We start from the raw sequence: 19,543 nt of genomic DNA, 5'->3' as shown, positions 1-19,543 counted from the left end.
TATTGTGTTCCAATGAATAATTAAAATGGAATGTACCATTCCTACGATATGAGATTTTTCTATTGATTGTACGACACAAATCTGTCATATTATCATATTCAATATATTTCAATTTGACATGTGGATATTCGCTAGATTTAAGTGCTTCAACCTATTCATAGTCGAAAAAGAGGGATCAATCGAATGGTATAACTTTTATATAATACACACGATCCTTTCACAGGATTTCGTAGGTATTTTTGAGAATACAATCGACAAGAGCCACTTCATACGCACCGTCAAATTTGATGGCGGGGTAGAGTTTCGTCCAAAAATCTCTTGTCTTATTCAAGTCGTTGTAGAGATAATCGGCAACATTGGACATAAAAGTTACATAAAAATCGTTGGGCATTGTCAATATCTTCAACACCGATCCAAGAATCAAAATCCGAGTTATATCCTAGCCACTGAACAAGTAACTGTTTCTTACCCCTGCGAGTACTAGTCTTTAATATCTTTTCAATCTGATAGATTTCGCTATTATTTTAAAATTTTTGTAGTTCATAGTCCTAAAATCCGCCAAGAATCTCTTCATCTTTGGTATCGCGCAAACGATAAGTTATGGGTTTAGTGTCTAGGATTTTTGCCACCTTAAAACGTTCTGTGGACCACAAGCAATTCCCCTTTTCAAAAACATTAGTTGTTCTATCAATTCGAACAGTATCACCAACATTGAATTTATTTTTCTTCTTGACAATCGTTTCATTGGAATATTATTTAAGAATGGTGTCAATTGTATCATGATTAGAATGATGAACTTCAGTTGGGGTTGAGCTGGACAATGATAGATGAAGTCGTTGATTATAAATCAACATGATTTTATCTAAATCATGAATAAAAGCAGATGTATTTTTCAATGTACAATATCTTGAAATTAAAAGTCGAATAGTTCTTATCAATCGTTCGGCCAATGCAGCCTTTTTAGGGCTATGACTTTGGTAGAGCAGGGTATTATATTTCACTAGTACTTTTGCAACATGGGGATTAACAAATTCACTACCGCGATCCGTTTGAATTTTTTTATACGAATCCTGTTCGAGAATACTTTCTATAGCCTGTGCAGCTTCAACGCCTCTCTTTGACCCCAATGGAATTGCATATGCATAACGATTATAAACACTCATTGCAAGTAGACTGTACTCGTACGGTGTATTTTGACGTCGTTGAATCTCATCTAGAGTTAGGAGATCTGCTTGCATTATATGCAATGGGAAAAAGGCTTTAGTTTTTCGATAATGATTAGCACGAAGTCTATGATTTCTGTGCAGAGTGTAACTTGGTTCATTATGTAGATAGTGATGTACACTTTTAGTGTGAACACCAGTGACTTTGGAAAGAGTGGTGGGGGAATACAAAATCCCCGCCTCACCAATATTTTCATAAACACCTTACAGAAATTCAACCATTTTGAACTTAAACACGTAGTGTAACGTTAGCTACCCTTTTGTATACTAGTTGTGGTTGTTGATGGGGGTGATGGTGACTTGATACGTTTTCGCTTTTGTCTAGCTATCAATGGTGTGCAGCTCCTCCTCCTCACCATTGTCAAGTTTCCACTAGGTGTGCTAGTATTTTCCAAGATTGATTTAAAATCTTCTTCTTCTTCCTCTTCATATTTTAATGGTGTTGATGACGAGGGTGCATGTTCATTTAATTTTTTTAGAATTTGTCTATTGCTAATAAGGCTTTTGGGGAAGTTTAATGTATTTAGAAAGTTGTATAGATGAGCGTCAAATGATAATAGTCCTTTATGATTTGTAACTATATCATAGATTAAATCAAGTAGATTATAGCTCTTGCCCTGAATTATAATCCCTTTCCCATTGCCATCAATTTGAATATGATCTTGACCACTTTCCATGAAATAAGTTAGGAGTCGTTTGATTTGTTCAAGATATGAGTGGGGCCTTATATTTCCAATTTTAAAAAAAAATGAATCCAATTACACCTTCTTTAATTGTGTTCCAGCAGTAGAATTTTGAGGAGATGATTCTTTTTTGTGGTCAATACCACTGACCTTCGCACGATAAGGCTTATGTTTGTCCATTCGGCAAAGTGCATCTTGAAGTAAAAGCAGATTTTTATCATTCTCAATATTCTCGTTGTCAATGAATTTACTCAGATTGTTCTCAATGTGTTCCACGGGTGAGAGAGCGAGTTCTATTGGAGTCAATTTATAGGGTTTTGCCATTCTCTCTAGAGGAAACTGTTTTCAAGTCCTGCAATTATTGGCAGTAAAAGTGTGAAAAAGCTACCGCCCGCCTGAAGAAGACGTTTCTTTTTAAAATTCTTTCCTTTCTTTTTTCTGGTCAATGCACGTATAATGGAACGATCTTGCTTTGCCTGTTGCTTAACTATTTCTGGTAGTTTAACATAGCCCTCGGTCAAATTTAAACAAAGTTCAGATATTAGATTAATGAAATCATTGTCAATACCATGTTTGAGTATGGCTTTCCTAAGCGAGGGTTTTGAAGTGTTTAGAACTGAAAATAAATGTCTATTTTCATGTAGTTTCTTCAGTGTCATGATAGCAACTAATAGCTCTTTTTACTGTTCAAGGGGGGATATACCGTAATTTCATTGTCAAAAATATCTGTGACTACACGCATTTTGGTTATGTGACTACACGCATTTTGGTATATTTTGGTTAAGATCCAATAGGATATAGCCGTAGGGTTTATTAGTTGCCTAATTGTATGCTGAGAGCAGAAATTTAGGGGCGCCAGGGTATATTTGTTTATTGAGAGTTATTAGCGAGCTAGAATCACGAACAACTCTGTAGATGATATAGTAGGTGCAGTTCAATGCAAGTGTTCGCATACATTTGCTCTCATGAAAGAGATTGTGTAGAACCAAAGTAACGAAAATCTGTTCATTATGAGAGTGAACAGTGAACAGTTGTAACATTTCCTGGGACCATTTTTCAATAGATTCAACCAGATCATCAATAATCAGCCAAGAGTTTGGTTCAATAATGCTGAAAACATCAAGTCCCTGTATGAATTGTATCTGCGCCAACCCCGCCGTGCCAATCGCTTTTATTTTATCGTATGACTCCTGCCAAATACCGTAACAATAGTAGATTTTTTTGGCTTCTCCACAAACATTTTATCGCAATTTTTAATTATTTTAGTTAAGAGTGTTGTTTTGCCTGACATTGACGGCCCACACAGAAACAATCTGAATGGTGGTACATGTTCCCTTCAACAGTTCACCTGGACAACTAACTGTAGACTATAGCAGTCTAATGACTAAATAATTTTCCTACTACTCCGTTCAAGAAGAATAATGAGAAGACGAATAAAGAATCATATTTTCTTTTACTATACACATAAAAAAACAGCACTATATAAATACTACATTGAACAAGAAAGCACATTAAACATGAAAAAAAACACTTTTTTTTAAATTTATTTATAATAAAAAAGACAACATTTACATAAGTACTAGAAAAAAACACCTAAATAAATACACTTTTTTAATTTATTTATAAAATAAATACAACATTTATTAGAATATTTACAAACACACTTAAGATAATATCACTTTTATTTACAGCATTTTAAATTTGAAATGGGGTCCCCCCCAGGGGGCGGCCGGGAAGCGCCACGGGGCTCGCTGTGGCGGGCCAGGACGTGCCGCGGGGCTCGCTGCAGCGGGCCTGGGGCGGACCAGGAGGGCATTAAATAGTGTAATTGTTCTGCCTTGCACACACATTGAAAATTGTTTGATAAAAAAAAAAACTTAAAAACACCCATCACCCACAAAAAACCCTCCCACCCACTTTGTACTTTTTTTTAATGAATTTAAGTCAATTTTTGTAGACCGAGTTGTTTTCTGTACTCTACACATTCAACTCGGTCTGAGATTAAATAATGAACGTGTGGTAGTACCTTCACACCATCCTCAAGTACATAGACTTTGTCAGATATGGCCGACCTGGCGTTTTTCTCAACTCTAACTGTGTAGTTTTTAAATTTTAAAGATCGAATCACCATGACTTTAGCTCTTGGGACTAAACTACGCTCCACACAGTTTCAATACACACTCATGCCGAAATTATTTTTTATAAATTGTGTAGGTACCCCCTTGCAAACTTGTTTGATATCCTTGTTGTGCGTTTCCACACAGTATACCTTCGGCCCAGGAAACACACCACTGAATATCAGATCGCTACCCGTTTCAGATTTTAACATTAACAATTGATTTTGGGCCTGGCGTTTCACTAGCTCCGGGTAGAGGGATTCATCCCAATTATTGTAGTCTATTCGTGAGCTAATGTACTCGCCATTTTCCAAATCATTCAATAGATTTTCAGTTTTGACTTATAACAGGAGGGAATCAGTGTCCCCGTAATACAATTGAACTTGTCCCTCAATCGGCCACTGTACCTTGCATACATTATAATAAAATGACAACATGAGTTTCTTAGATATTTCAGTTATTACACTCCCGCCTCAAATATTTTTATTCTATACAATAATTCTTTTCTTTCGCAGTAAGAGCATCTTATTAGAGTATACTATTGTAAGCGATTTGAAGTTTGAATCCGCAATTAGTTGAGCACAATCTTGGTGACTTGTTACAATGTAACATCTACTACTGTTTCGTACGCTTTCGCACATTTTACCAAAAGCTGAATTCAAAATGAGTTTATAGACTTCTTTTTCAACTTTCATTTTCGCTTGTGAACGCTTACTGACCGAGGTGTCAATAAACGTTTTCATGTAAGGCTTTTGATCAAATTGGAGGGCTCTATGAATCTTTGTGACTTTGAAACCATTGGACACCATCCAATTCAATAAGTCCCTACCCACCGGTCTATTTATGCACGGAAAAACAAAGTCTTTTACCAAGTCATGGATTTCCATGGGTATTTCACCGTCAATTTCAAAAAACCATCCCTGTGCCCCATTCTCCTCAACGCTAATAATGTCGGGGAAATTCGAAGCACACGGATTGTCAAGCCATTTATAATTGCCACACGACAAACAGTAGTGAGACATTGCCGATGGGTAAAGAGAATTCATATCCAAAAACATTGCGTCCAACTTTTCATCGGTTTGCTGCCCGGTCGGATCAGTTTTCATGATACGGTCCCCGTGAAAAATATACCCACCCCTCAATGATCTCTCTACAAAAAGATGCTGATCCACATAGGCGATCAGACCTATTTCTTCTTTGCTGATTTTAAGTATCAAGTCCATCACCAGATGAAAAGTGGAAAAATAATAACCTAAATCCAACCCAAATTCCCCATAGATTTTATCCGTATTTTTGCACACAATGTCGAGAAGAGTGAGTACGTCACTTTCCAAGCATAGTTTACAATAGTCCAACCCATTTTTACAACCGCCCTTTGCCCAAACCCTCTTAGCAAATTCGTAGTCGCTAGTGGTGCACTCAATCTCAGTAAGAGAATTTTATAAGGCTTCAATGGGCGGTAATAACACCTCATCTAGCCTCGAGCCAGAGTTGTAATAATCATATGGATATATACCCATACACGTTAATAAATCATACATTTCATCATCGGGATCACGCTGTTTGAGGAAGGGGAAGCTATCAAAATTCTCACTTTTCTGCTCCTGAGTCAATTGACTCAAAGATTTGGGGAAGAAGCTGAAAGAGTCTAAAAAACGGATTTTATTCAGGCACGTGTTACCCTTGTCTACTGTTTTCCACATGAATTCTAGCAGCTTTAGCTTCTCCGATGATTTGGGTATGATATTATATAAAAAAAGAACCATCTATCCATGCGTCATCTACAACTCTACCTTTGGCAATGCGGGCCAACGCCGGTAGAACGAACTTTAACTCGTAATTGGAATTGTGTATAAAAACAGGTACGAAATATTGCTGTCTAACGTTTAAATTGCACGACTGATTTGCTATCCCTTTAAAATTACTCCCCCCCCCCCCCGATGTAATTTCCTGCCATAAATGATCATGGTCGATCACCTTCCTCCTCCCCCCATTCCCAACACCATCATCAAATTCTACCTTGCAATCCAACATATTTTACGATTTTTAATGGCCAATCTGTCATCTGGTGATAGGACCATAGGATAGTTTGTGTAACGAAGGCGCGAAATTGCACCTTTCACTGTTTTGATTAGTCTGACCAATGCCGAGCGGATGTAGTCTTCACCGTCACCCAACATCTCAACTACATCCAGCCCTTGCATGATATTATTGGAATCTCGTTGCGCGTGAGCGTAAGAGACCCCTATGGCTTCATATATTTTAAAACGATTTCGATTTGACAAATCGTACACGTCTGTGAGTTTCGCTTCGCAGTCCAAAGCGATCTTATTGCTCTGTGGTGACATGTTTTGGAAATTCTTAAAACGTAAGATTGATCTTTATTTGCTTACCGTTTCCACTTCCTTGTATTCATGATATTTACAGTATTTCAATTGATACTTTAACTTTAAATCAGAGCAAAATCTGGAGAGGCATGTCAGACAGTAATCACATACACCATTCCGCTTTTTACCCTCACATAAAACCCTACTAATTTCGATAATTGGATTAAAATGTCCAATTGAATCAGGCTCTTTGGGTGGTGTGTATAGAAGCCACACCCAATGTTTCACTGATTCAATTGAAGGAGCCCTCACTGGAAATAATACGCCCTTCTTATCGGGACGCTGGCCCTCCTCAAATTCGGTTTCATACTGTAACATCGTGACACCAATCTTTAAATGTGCATTAGCCCGCTTGAAAATATCTATTCCTTTTAGTGTCACGGAAAATTGACCATTTAAACAATTAAAATCTAGTATGGGGAACTTTGAACCCTCCCTACCATTAGCTGCCATTTCATCCAACTTTTTCTTAGATGTATTATCGCGCAGAGTTCTGTATGCGGCAAATAAAAATGCATACTTGAAACACTGTAACCTCGAATCGAAACAGATTCGTTGTATCCCCCTACATCCCTCTAAATCTGAATGATATTTTAATTCAATATTCCTCGCTCCCCCTCTTAAAATAAAATCATTTTTAAATATACAAATTTCAACTTTTAAAATCTCAATAAATAAAACTACCGGTCCGCTACCCCCCTTTTTACAATTTTCCCACTTAGTTTGAATACTTTTAACTCAAACTAGACAAACATACCCATATTTTGATGAATTCGGGCGAATTGCAATCGTCTCTCTTTGCAAGCACTTTGAATAAAGGTCACCCGCCTCTTCATTAAAAAATTTTTTTAGTGCTATTGATGCTTTTAAACTGACCCCCCCCACACCCCCATCTGTTGTTCAAGAATGGCTCGAATCTTATTAGTTTATAAATGTGTAATGGCCAGGGGATATGTTATTATATCCCTTGACACTAGAGAGTTTAACGAATCACCGAATTTGGCACTGTAGACCTTTGTATGGTGCAAGGCAGAGTTGGAAAGAAAAAAATCTGGAAGTGAGGGTACTTGTGACATTACAATAACATTATTACTACTACTACTACTACTACTAGATGTATCATTAACCAGAATGGTGGGGGTGACATAGAATTGTCAATAGAACCCCCCCCCCCCCAGTCTGTTCAATTGCATTGGTTGGAGGTGGCATGAAATCCTCTAAGCCTGTTAGTATGTATTCCAGGGAGTTTGGGGATAGCTGATCAAGCCAGCCTGTATTGTCCTGTGACGGAATTTGTTTATGAGGACCCGGTTCAAATGCACTAGTACTTCTAACATCGCCTAAATGCTCTCGCATAAATCTATCTGTCCATTCCGGGTCCTCCACCATGTCATTGTCACAAGTTAAATCGTCTAGGCTGACCATGTCCCCAAAACAATCATTTAGAAAACCCCTATGCCACTCCATATTGTCAAAAACTAGTGTAGGTTCATCTCTAAGCTCCATTGGTGGTGCGAGGATTGTTTCAGGTCCACCAAAAATGGATGTTTCATGACCTGATGAAGATGGCTCTACTAATTCATTAATCTATTGAAAAAAGAGTTTTTTTTCTATGTGAAATAACCATTGTTTTATAAAGTTAAGAAAAAACTAATTTTCCACCCCATCCTCAATACTCAATCCTCCCCTCCTAGCATTATTTTAATTAAATACTTGCCTCCACCCCACCCCCTCCCCCGAAATTTCAGAAAGACGCAATAGTCTATTTATGCTGAAGCATTTCAAGTCGTATGTTTACCAGGATATTGAATAAGTACCATTTTTTACACCTCCCTCAGAACTTAATCCTCAGAACTCCCTCAGGATTAATATTATAGCAAAAATAACATTTTAATATCTCTGACATGCACACACACACACACACACATATATATATACACAAACACACACACACACATACACACACACACACACACACACATATATATATATATATACACACTTTTACAGTGTTGAAAAAATGGCGAAAAGACTAATTCATTAACCTATAGAAAAAAAGGTTTTATTTTCTATGTGAAATAACCATTGTTTTGTAAAGTTAAAAAACCAAGTTCATTTTTCACTCCATCCTCAAAACTCAATCCCCCCCCATTATTTTAACTAAATACTTGCCTCCACCCCACTCCCTCCCCAGAAAGTTCAGAGAGACGCAATAGTCTATTTATGCTGAAGCATTTCTAGTCGTATGTTTACCAGGATATTGAATAAGTACCATTTTTTACACCTCCCTCAGAACTTGATCCTCAGAACTCCCTCAGGATTAATATTATAGCGAAAACCACAATTTAATATCTCTGACACACACACTTTTACAGTATTAAAAAATGGCGAAAAGGCTAATTCATTAACCTATAGAAAAAAAAGCTTTATTTTCTATGTGAAATAACCATTATTTTATAAAGTTTTAAAAAAAATATTTTCATTTTTCACCCCATCCTCAAACTCAATCCCCCCTCCCGCCTAGCATTATTTTAACTAAATACTTGCCTCCACCCCCACTACCTCCCCAGAAATTTCAGAAAGACGCAATACCCTATTTATGCTGAAGTATTTCTAGTCGTATGTTTAACAGGATATTGATTAAGTACCATTTTTTACACCTCCCTCAGAACTTAATCCTCAGAACTCCCTCAGGATTAATATTAGAGCGAAAATAACATTTTAATATGTCTGAAACCCACACTTTTACGGTGTTGAAAAAATGGCGAAAAGACTAAAAAAAATTGGAAAGAAATGGGCTAATATTTCTAAAACCATGTAGAAAGTAAAGGTAAAAATGCATACATTTCCAAATTCAGACTGCAGTTGAGTGTCGGATGGTCCTGGCAAAGCATGATGGGGGATAGATGGGGCAGTGACGTCCGTTTCTTGCATAGATGTGGTGGTGGCTGCGATGTTACTTCCTTGGGGGGTTGGATCAGCGGGGTTCACCATCATGTGAGCAGCCATCCACTCTCTTTTCAGCTTTCTACCCGGCTGCATAGGGGCTGGCATGGGTGGATCCTGGGCAGGCAGCGCTGGTCTGGAAGGGATGTGGGTGGCTTTCGATTGGTCAGCTATCTCCAGTTGTTGCATTGGAGTAGCCCCATTAGCCTTAGCTCTCTTTTGAGGGGGAGGTACGGACTCTTCTAAATTGTCCTTAAAAAGAAAAAAAAAATTAGTATGGAAAAACGATTCCCCTTTTTACAGAAGAAAAAAATATTCTGCACAAAGAATCCCCCTCTCCCCCCGTTTTCAGTAAAGTAAAAAGTAAAAATTTGCGAGAAATATATTAGACTCAGAAATCAAATGCCATTCAATTTACGCATAATTTCTCTCTCCTAGCATTATTTTTAACCCCAATTATTAAGTTCGGTTAAGCTATGAATACATAAACACGTTTTTTAAATATGATGTATGAAAAATACAATTTCAACTATTACCTACACTTGAAATTTATTCAGAATATTAATAGAGGGCACCCCCCCCGCCCCGCTTCCGCCCACGCCGCTTTTTAACCACATATCTCGTGTGTCTAGAACATTTATTCTTGAAGCATTCAGACTAAAAAGTCAAAACGTTGAGGCTGGAGAGAATAAAAATCCAAAATTAATACAAAACTTAAATTTCTTGCCAAGAAAATATTTTGAATACGATTTGGCTGTATATCAATTTTCAGTTTAGTCTACTATTCTTTAATTAGCAACTTCCTTAATTATATAACTCAATGAATATCCATAGATATCCAAAATAAATACAAAACTTAAATTTATGTCCGAGAAAATATTTTGAATACGATTTGGCTGTAGATCAATTCTGAGTTTCTGGCTAGAATTACACAAACACATGTTGCATTAATCTGTGCCGGTAACACAAGCGTGTGAAGTTTTTGTCTTATGAAAATCACCCTTTTGTAAAAAGATTAAACACACATGGTTTTAATCTAGACCGGAAAAAGACAGCACACTCTATTTTTGATAATGGGAAAAGGATATTTTGAACAAAAGAAGTATTTGTAATGAATGGGTTTACGTAATCGAAAAAAAGCGTATTTTACGTTTTCTAGCGACTATAATCATCATAATTTAGAGTTTGTATTGTTGGGGGAGAGGTATGCCCCTGAATTTCAATTTACTGGAGGGATGACTATGTAAAATTATTTTATTTGCAAATAAATTAAGAAAATTTACTAAACTGTACTTACATTATAAATCGAAGTAGGCATAGCTTCAAAGTCAATAATATTAAATGTATTATCCATGGTATGTTTAAATATTATGAAAATTTAATCGTAATGCATGGCCATTATATATAAAATCTCAAGGACGAATGAAAATCACTCCTTTTTATATAAACCCAATCACCAATCAAGTTATCGTATATAGAATAACCTCCGCTGTCTCTGATTGGCCCTAAAAAACTGATGTTGTCACAAAAACCACTCTAGTTGTCTTATACAATCTCGACTATACTCTCAAAACATGTTTGACCACTTTATAGGTTTGCCAGCTTTTTAAAATGTCCACGTGAAACTGTGTTGTATATTCTTGTGAAATTCCTTGTGCAATTGATATCAATAGCAAAAAACCAGTCTGATTGTCTTATAACACCTTGACTATAGTTTCAAAACGTGTTTGGCCACTTTATAGGTTTGCCAGCTTTTTAAAATGTGCACGTGCAACTGTAGTGTATATTCTTGTAGGCGTGAAACTGTACTTTATATTCTTGTAGGCGTGAAATTGTAGTGTACATTCTTGTAGTCGTCAAACCTTTACACTGTATATTCTTGCACTCGTCAATCCTTTACGCTGTATATTCTTGCACTCGTCAAACCTTTGCACTGTATATTCTTGCACCCGTCAAACCTTTGCACTGTATATTCTTGCACCCGTCAAACCTTTGCACCGTACAATGGACTTCTTGCACCCGTCAATGGACTCGTCAAAGTGCGTACACCCTTACTACTTTCCCGAAACGAAATAAGGTAAGCCATTTGCAAATATTGATCCCAAGCCATCGGAAAGATTCAACACTTTTTACAGAAAATACGCCGCAATCAAGCGACGTTGCTGAAGATTTTGAATTGAACACTAAATATTTGCATTTATCAGTGTTGAGGCTTAATCCGATTTCCCCATACAGCCGTGGTACTAGTAGCACAGACTTCATTAATGTAAACTTTGACCTGCTAAAAAGCAGAAGATCATCCGCATATGCAATATAGGAGACATTTGACAACCCTGAAGAGTAAGAAAGTGGTATCTTATTAAGAACATTCAATAAACAAGCTTTAAAAATATGAGGTGAAAACATACCATCCTGATGGACCCCAGATCTAACTGGGATTTTGCCAAAGGCCCGGGAACCCTGCCTCAACTGAATAAATTAATTCTGGTACCAAAACCGAAGTACACAAATAATTGAACTATTCATACCCAAATGTGCCAGAGAAAACCATGCCTGAGAGTGACAGACAGTGTTGAAAGCTTTAGATAGGTTTAATGCACAAAAGTGAACTTCTGATTTTAAACGATTTGCTTCTTGTAACACTTTTGCAAGTATACGGTGGGCATGATGGCATCTTATACGCGACTTAAAACCGAACTGATTTGCGTCATAATTCACCTTATCATGAATAAATGGGAGCAATACAAATTCAAATAGTTTGCTTAAATTACACGCTACAGTGATAGGGCGGTAGGATCCACAATTAAGCGGATCCTTCCCTCGCTTCAGAACAGAGGTAACGGTACCACACAGGAAAGAGTCAGGCCCTAGTGAGCTACTAACACACATCTGAAAAAGTAGTTGCAGATGACTAATCAATTCAGGAGAATCGATTCTTAAATGTTCAACACAAATTCCATCCAAATCAACAGACTTAGATTTTAGTTTTTTAATGCTTTTCACAACAGACTCAGCACTAATAGGGATAATATCTTTCTGGCGTAGTCTACGTGGAATAACTGAAACAAGCAATCTACAAAACCTGGAATTGACTGCATAATTTACTGTACTGAAAATTGTCGAGTAATGACTAACCCATGAATCACCAGGAATTAAACTAGACGAAACAGTCGTGTTTAGCTTACTACAAATCACCACTTCACTCCATTGTTAAGGACTTTTCGAAAATTCCGTACCCTTATATCGGACGCTACGCAAGTAAGATTTGAATTCAGATTTAGTTTTTCTTTTAATATTAAATACATTACCCGAAGTGGGGCGGCCACACGCATTCCATATCCGAAGCCACATTTTTGCCCGATTTTTCACAATTTTTAACTGGGGGTCCTCTTTGAATAAAGAACTTCTTGTTTTGGAATGAATGCGTGAAACAGGGACAGCAATGGTCTCGGCATGTTTGAGGCAGGAAATAATCAGAGAATAGTAAGAACTAAACTGTAATGGAGCGTTAGGCGAGAGGACATTGGCACAAATAAATGGTAAGGAACTGTCACAGATGAGAGCAGAGTTGCCAAAGTACAGATATATAATGTCCAGTTAGCTTTATTCCATTCACGCGCATCATACCATTTCGTGCCCCGTACAGAAGATTCAGACTGATTCAGGCCAGAAGAATGCGAAACAGAGACGGTAAAAGAGAGGGGGAGGTGATCATAATCTCTTTCTTCATCATGAACCTCGACACTCGAGCATATCACACCAGCCAAGGAAACACAGTGTTCTATATCAGACACACATCCACTATTATGAATATACGAAAAATCTGCACTCTTGGCTACTATCTGATATCCATCTGGCAAAGACTGAAGCACAAGATCCGACCGAGTTGACTTTCTATTTATGTTTATTTTTATTTTTATTTATTTTTATTATATTTTGTTTGATTTATGTTTACCTCATGTACTAAGCTCGCAAGCCATTTAAATGCAGTGTTTACACACTTTTCTGTTTTGATATTGCTCTTACCGACCTCTGAAGATCCAGATTCAAAAATATTTAAAGATTCGTTAAATATAATGGGGACTGTATAAACCACTCGATAAATTATATTAGAATTAATTTCTTTACCTACTAAGAATATAAATGAATAACTTAATTCTTGCTTGTAGCTTTCATCAGTATTCCTTTTGTTAGATTGCATGGTGTTATTTTAAATGTCAATTTTGAAATTAGAAAATAACTCATCATCAGAGTTTTTATACCCGTGTTCAAGGCCAAAAATAAAACAAAACACGCCTAACATATAGCCTAGAATTTCGTAACCATCAAGTTCGTTTAACCATACCATGAAAACAACCATCAATGTATGCATGATATGTGAACAGCCATGACTCTATCAGAAACATGAAATTTAATACGACATCATTGTACTGTGAACAGCACGAATTTTCATGGTATGTTGATTATAATTACAACATAAATAAAAACCAAAGATATGACTTTTTAGGCGTGGTGATTTTTTTATGATACATGTATAAAAGGTAATGTGGATTTTTTTTTAGCTGTCTTGTCTCTTTAATTGACAGTAGTGTCCCACCTGTCCGCTGCCATATATTAACACAGTAATCCCACACCTGGCCGCTCTCTTAGATTCATACAGCAATGTCCAATCTGTATGCTCTCCTAGATTGACACAGCAATGTCCAATCTGTATGCTCTCCGATATTTACACATTAATTCAACCCCTTTCTGCTCTCTTATATTGACATATCAATGTACAATATGTATGCTCTGCTAGATTGATATAGTAATGTCCTATCTGTCTGCTCTCTTAAATTGATACAGTAATTTCCTATATGTCTCCTTTCTTTAATTGACCTATCACTACTGTGCTCCTCAAAAAGATATTTTCTATCTGGAAATCAGCTACGCTGACAAAATGCCTATCTCAAAATTTTGATTGGATGTGTTTGGGGGAAGGAGGGGCGTGGGGGGGGGCTAGTTGCCCTCCAATCACTTTCAACTATTAAAAAGGGCACTAGCCCTTTGAATTTCCCATCGAATGAGCCCGTTTTGAAGTTTCTACGACAGCGCCTTCTATAAAAGCCTTATATGCCCCCAGGGCATAACTTAAAACCCTTGCCCTGAGGGCTTTAGGGGAGTGTCCTCCTCAAAAATTATTTTCTATCTGGAAATCAACTACGTTGAACAAAATGGCTATATCACAATTTTGATTTGATGTGTTTGGGGGAATGGTTGCCGTGAAGGGCACTAGCCCTTTGAATTTCCAATCGAATGAGCCTTTTGTGAAGTTTCTACGACAACGCCTTCTATAGAAACCTTATAGGCCCCCAGGGCATAACTTAACACCTTGCCATAAGGGTTGTAGGGGAGTATCCTCCTCAAAAACACATTTTCTATCTAGAAATCAACTATGCTGAACAAAATGGCTATCTCAAAATTTTGATTGGATGTGTTTGGGGGAGTGACTGGCGGGGGGGCGGGGCTAGTTGCCCTCCAATCACTTTTGACTATTAAAAAGGGAACTAGCCCTTTGAATTTCAATCGAATGAGCCTGCTTTGAAGTTTCTACAACAACGCCTTCAATAAAAACCTTATTCGCCCCTAGGGCATAAGTTAAAACCCTTGCCCTGAGGGCTGTGGGGGAGTGTCCTCCTCAAAAGCGCATTTTGTATCTGGAAATCAACTAAGCTGAACAGAATGGCTTTTTCAAATTTTCGATTGGATGTGTTTGGGGGAATGATTGCCGTGAGGGGGGGGGGGTAGTTGGTCTCCAATCACTTTCGACTATTAAAAAGGGCACTAGCCACTCCAATTTCCAACCGAATGAGCCCTTTTCGAAGTTTCTACTTTGATGAGCGTGGGGGGGGGTTAGTTGCCTTCCAATCACTTTCAACTATTAAAAAGGACACTAGCCCTTTCAATTTCCAATCGAATGAGCCTGTTTTGAAGTTTCTACGACAACGACTTCTATAAAAACCTTATATGCCACCAGGGCATAACTTAAACCCTTTCCCTGAGGGTTGTGGGGGAGTGTCCTCCTCAAAATCACATTTTCTATCTGGAGATCAACTACGCTGAACAAAATGGCTATCTCAAAATTTCGATTGGATGTGTTTGGGGGAATGATTGCCGTGAGGGGGGGGGCTAGTTTCCCTCCATTTCCTTTCGTCTGTAAAAAAGGGCACTAGAACTCTCGATTTCTAATCGAATGAGCCCCTTTTAAAGTCTCTGCGACGACCCCTTCTGTATGAAGTGCCCTTCTTTAAAGAAAAAAAATAATAAACTGTACATTGTCAACATTGATCTTATATGCCCTCAGGTCACAACTTAAAACCCTTGCCCCGAGGGTTTTGGGGGAGTGTCTCCTCATAAAGATATTTTCTGTCTGGAAATCAACTACGCTGAACAAAATGGCTATCTCAAAATTTTGATTGGATGTTTTTGGGGGAATGAAGGGTGTGGGAGGGGGGCAGTTGCCCTCCAATCACTTTCGACTATTAAAAAGGGCACTAGCCACTCCAATTTCCAATCGAATGAGCCCTTTTCGAAGTTTCTACTACAACTCCTTAAATACGAAGTGCCCGGATATGGAGAAAAAAAAATATACATTGTGCCCACATCGTTCTTTACTTAGGCAGCGCTAGCGTGCTGCCTATGATAACTCCTTCTATACGAAGTGGCCTAGGGAAAAAAATGTATGGAAGCCATTTCGCTCTTTATTTGGGCAGCGCTGCTGCGTTGCCTATGATATACACATTTGTTGGCGTCCGTTTGATGGCTTGAGATAAAATGGTAAGCGAACAGGGGCACTGATTCAGGCGGGGGGGGGGGGGGGCAGGTGGTTGATTAGGGCATTGGGCCTACCCTTAGCTTTTGAAAAAATATATCTTTTTGGTTGTCATTAAACCAGTCGAAAAAAATTACCCCCCCCCCTCCCCCATGGACGAATTTTGAATAATACGATAGGCTACTTGTATCTTCATGAAAAAGGGAGGGAACCCTAGCTTCCTCCTATTTTTTAATATTGGCGTCTTTTTAAGTGAATTGAAAAGGAAAGGGAGTAGCGGATAAGTTTAATTTTGATTGATGAAAAGTATTTCTACACAATAGTCAACCCTATAGATGAAAAATTGTGATGATTCCATCCGCTTGGATAACTTTAAGCTCAAAGGGAAACATGTCAGAATGGAATGCACATTTACGCCATTGGAATGTCGAGAATGCTATACTTTCAAGGAAAGGCTTAAATAAACACTCTTAGTGAAGACAATAGGAGTAATATCCTGGATGTTGAATTTATAATTATAGGAAATTTAGGAATCTGTAATTACAAGACTTGGGTTGTGATTAATGTCTTAAGGTGTGTTCGTGGTATATTTATTTTAAATTGTCTGGTTTGTCGTGATTTTGCCAGAATTTGTAAAGGCCATTAGATATAGGGGTTGGCAATCTTGGGGGAGGGAGATCTGCCTCCCTGAAAGAACCTATCTTTATATTTATTTATTTACATAAAAAAGTCCCTGCCTCTCCCCCTCCTCTCCAAATTTGACCCTAACCCTAAAAGACATCATTCTGACATTTAAAGGCCAAAATAAAGAACACAATACTGCGTATTACAACCTATCCGTTCTCCGTATCCTCCAGGTATGTGCTTCCACTCCCTCCACCCCAAACTATGTACTAGAAATAAAATCTTAAAATTTAAGAAAAAAATATTTTAATTGTAAAAACACTATTTGCTTCATAACAAATTTAAAAATAAAATTAGCTCGTTCTGTGTTTAAGAGAATACAAGACATTAAAATGTAGAATAAATATTTTAGATCTTTTAAAAAATTGCGTTTTAGATCACAGTGGCGTTTAAATCAGGAGCGTTGGATCCTATTTATTTAAATGATCACGAATCCTTCATTTAATGAAATATTGAACGAAAGGGACAAAACCCTTGCCTTCAATTTTTGCGCCCTAGCCTCTGGGCGTAGTGAATACAAGGATCTGAACCTATTAGTGTTAAACCAACTCTGCTACATTTTTTTTTTTTTTTTTTTTTTTTTTTTTTTTTTTTTACGCCCTCCTCTTAATTTCTGAAAGCCTTTTCCCACAAGGAACTATGTACTTACTAATTATACATAACACACTCAAGAATGTTGATCTGCAAAATCTGGCAAAACCGGTTAAGCTATCTTTATTCGGAAGCAATTAGCTTAGGCTCAGGGGAAAAATAACGTTGTAGGTATATTATAATTAACTATTTAATACATAGAACTGGTATTTTGTTTAGATTAGTCATACCTGACTCCACTTCTTGGGTGTGTTTCGTGTAATTAACAAGCACCAAGAACTCTATTTATGCCTCTCATTTTGTTATATCTCTTACAACCCTGAATACTCAACTGATGCTTTGGCCTGCCCATAGTTTGCAATTCAAGCCCTGGAAATTAAAGGTCCATACAACAGAATTGAAGGGCCCCCGAGCCTCTCACCAAAGAAATTTACTTTTAATATTATCGTGAAAAAGCAAGAATAATCGGTTTTAGATATAAAGATAATAAAACCTTCAAACAAGGAGCTCAATTGCAAAAATATCGCAACTTAAAAACTTAATTTTCTTCTTATTGGTTCAAATTTCACCGAAAAGAACCAATAAGCAGCCTTCTTTTTGATAGCTCAAAATTCGACATAGCGACATAACGGATAAATACAACAATGGATAAGAAAGTTGGTGTTATCTGGCTTCCCTTTCTGGCAAACGTGTAAGGCTATCAAATAAAATTAGCTTTTTTATGTTATTGGCCCCCCCCCCCCCAAATGATCTATTGGGTACTTCGAAAAAAATTCTATGTACTTGCCCGCCAACATACATACTGTTTTTTACATTTCATTTCCTATCTTCACCTCGTGGTTAATGATCTAGTTTAATTGGCTCTTTACTAGAATCTGAAAGATTCTATTGAAAATACCGGATTTGATTCTTCGATTTGAAGTAATCACTATAAATTCTTCAAGCCCCATATGTTTTCAATAAATGACTTAATTAAGCAGATTCAACGGAAACGCAGGATTCGAAGAAAATACAGAATATGAATAACTCATTTTAATTTCTGACATCAGAAAGGGATATTTGAAATAATCTGAGCAACTTGTGTTTATAGTAAAGAGCCAGGTCGTACATGGGGAGCAATAGGGGTGGGGGAGGTGAATCTCAGGCCACTCAAATTTTTCGTAGTCTATGGGTAGCCTACTTATTATTCAAATTATCCTATTAGATTTTCATTGTTCCCCCCCCCTCTCAAAAAACTCCTATGCGCATCCCAATAAAGAGCTTATAGGAATGTAGCACATCAAGCTCGCGTCGAGGGGTTGTTAATTCCTTCTTGTTTGAGGTTTTGGTTAAGAGAGATTTCCCTCTTGGCAAGGTAGCCTTGACGGGTCGTAGCTCTCCAGAAGAAGAGCTTCAAGGATAATTCTGAGGGACTTAAGGTTTTTTTTAAAGAAGTGGAGCTGTGCAAGTTTATATCCGTCCTACTAGGCCGTACCCAAGGGGGTAGGGGTTTGACCCCCCCCCAACAAATTTTTTTGTCTGACTCGTAAATCATAATATAAACAAATTTTGCATGATTTTTTTTAGTTTTTAGTGTACCCCCCCCCCCCGAAAAAAAATCCTTGAGTAAAACACCCAGCGAAAAAAATCCTGGATACGGCCCTGCCGCCCTAGCCTCCTAAAAACCTTTAAAAGTAGGTTCGGGCACGAAATTCACCTCTATCAATGCAAAATTACCATATGTAGTTTTGTTGCAAGATTTGCGCTTTTTTTCTTTTTTTTCTATGCTCCGTCTTTTTTTCCATGACAAATTATCAAATATATAAATAATCTTCCTAAATGTAGACAGGAGGAATAGCGAGGAGAAGTGAAATTTCCCAAAGATCATGTGATCATGCTTAAGAAGATTTTTCGCCAAAACTCGTCACAAAATCAGGATATAATGTCTCTAAACTTGTCCTTTCATGATTGGGTAAAAATCTTACCTAGAATATCCTAGAATTTATAGGAGCAGGGAAAGGAGGTTTAATTTTTTTTAGAATAAAAACGGGTTAATTTTGCATTTTTTATTTCGATTTCTCCCAAAGAAAACACCAAAAAAGTGTATTTTTACAGGAAATAC

Source organism: Artemia sp. Qi Xiang Cuo, chromosome 21 (assembly GCF_049724085.1).
Source record: "Artemia sp. Qi Xiang Cuo chromosome 21, ASM4972408v1, whole genome shotgun sequence".
Taxonomy (NCBI): domain Eukaryota; kingdom Metazoa; phylum Arthropoda; class Branchiopoda; order Anostraca; family Artemiidae; genus Artemia; species Artemia sp. Qi Xiang Cuo.
Note: the sequence above shows the minus strand (reverse complement) of the source record.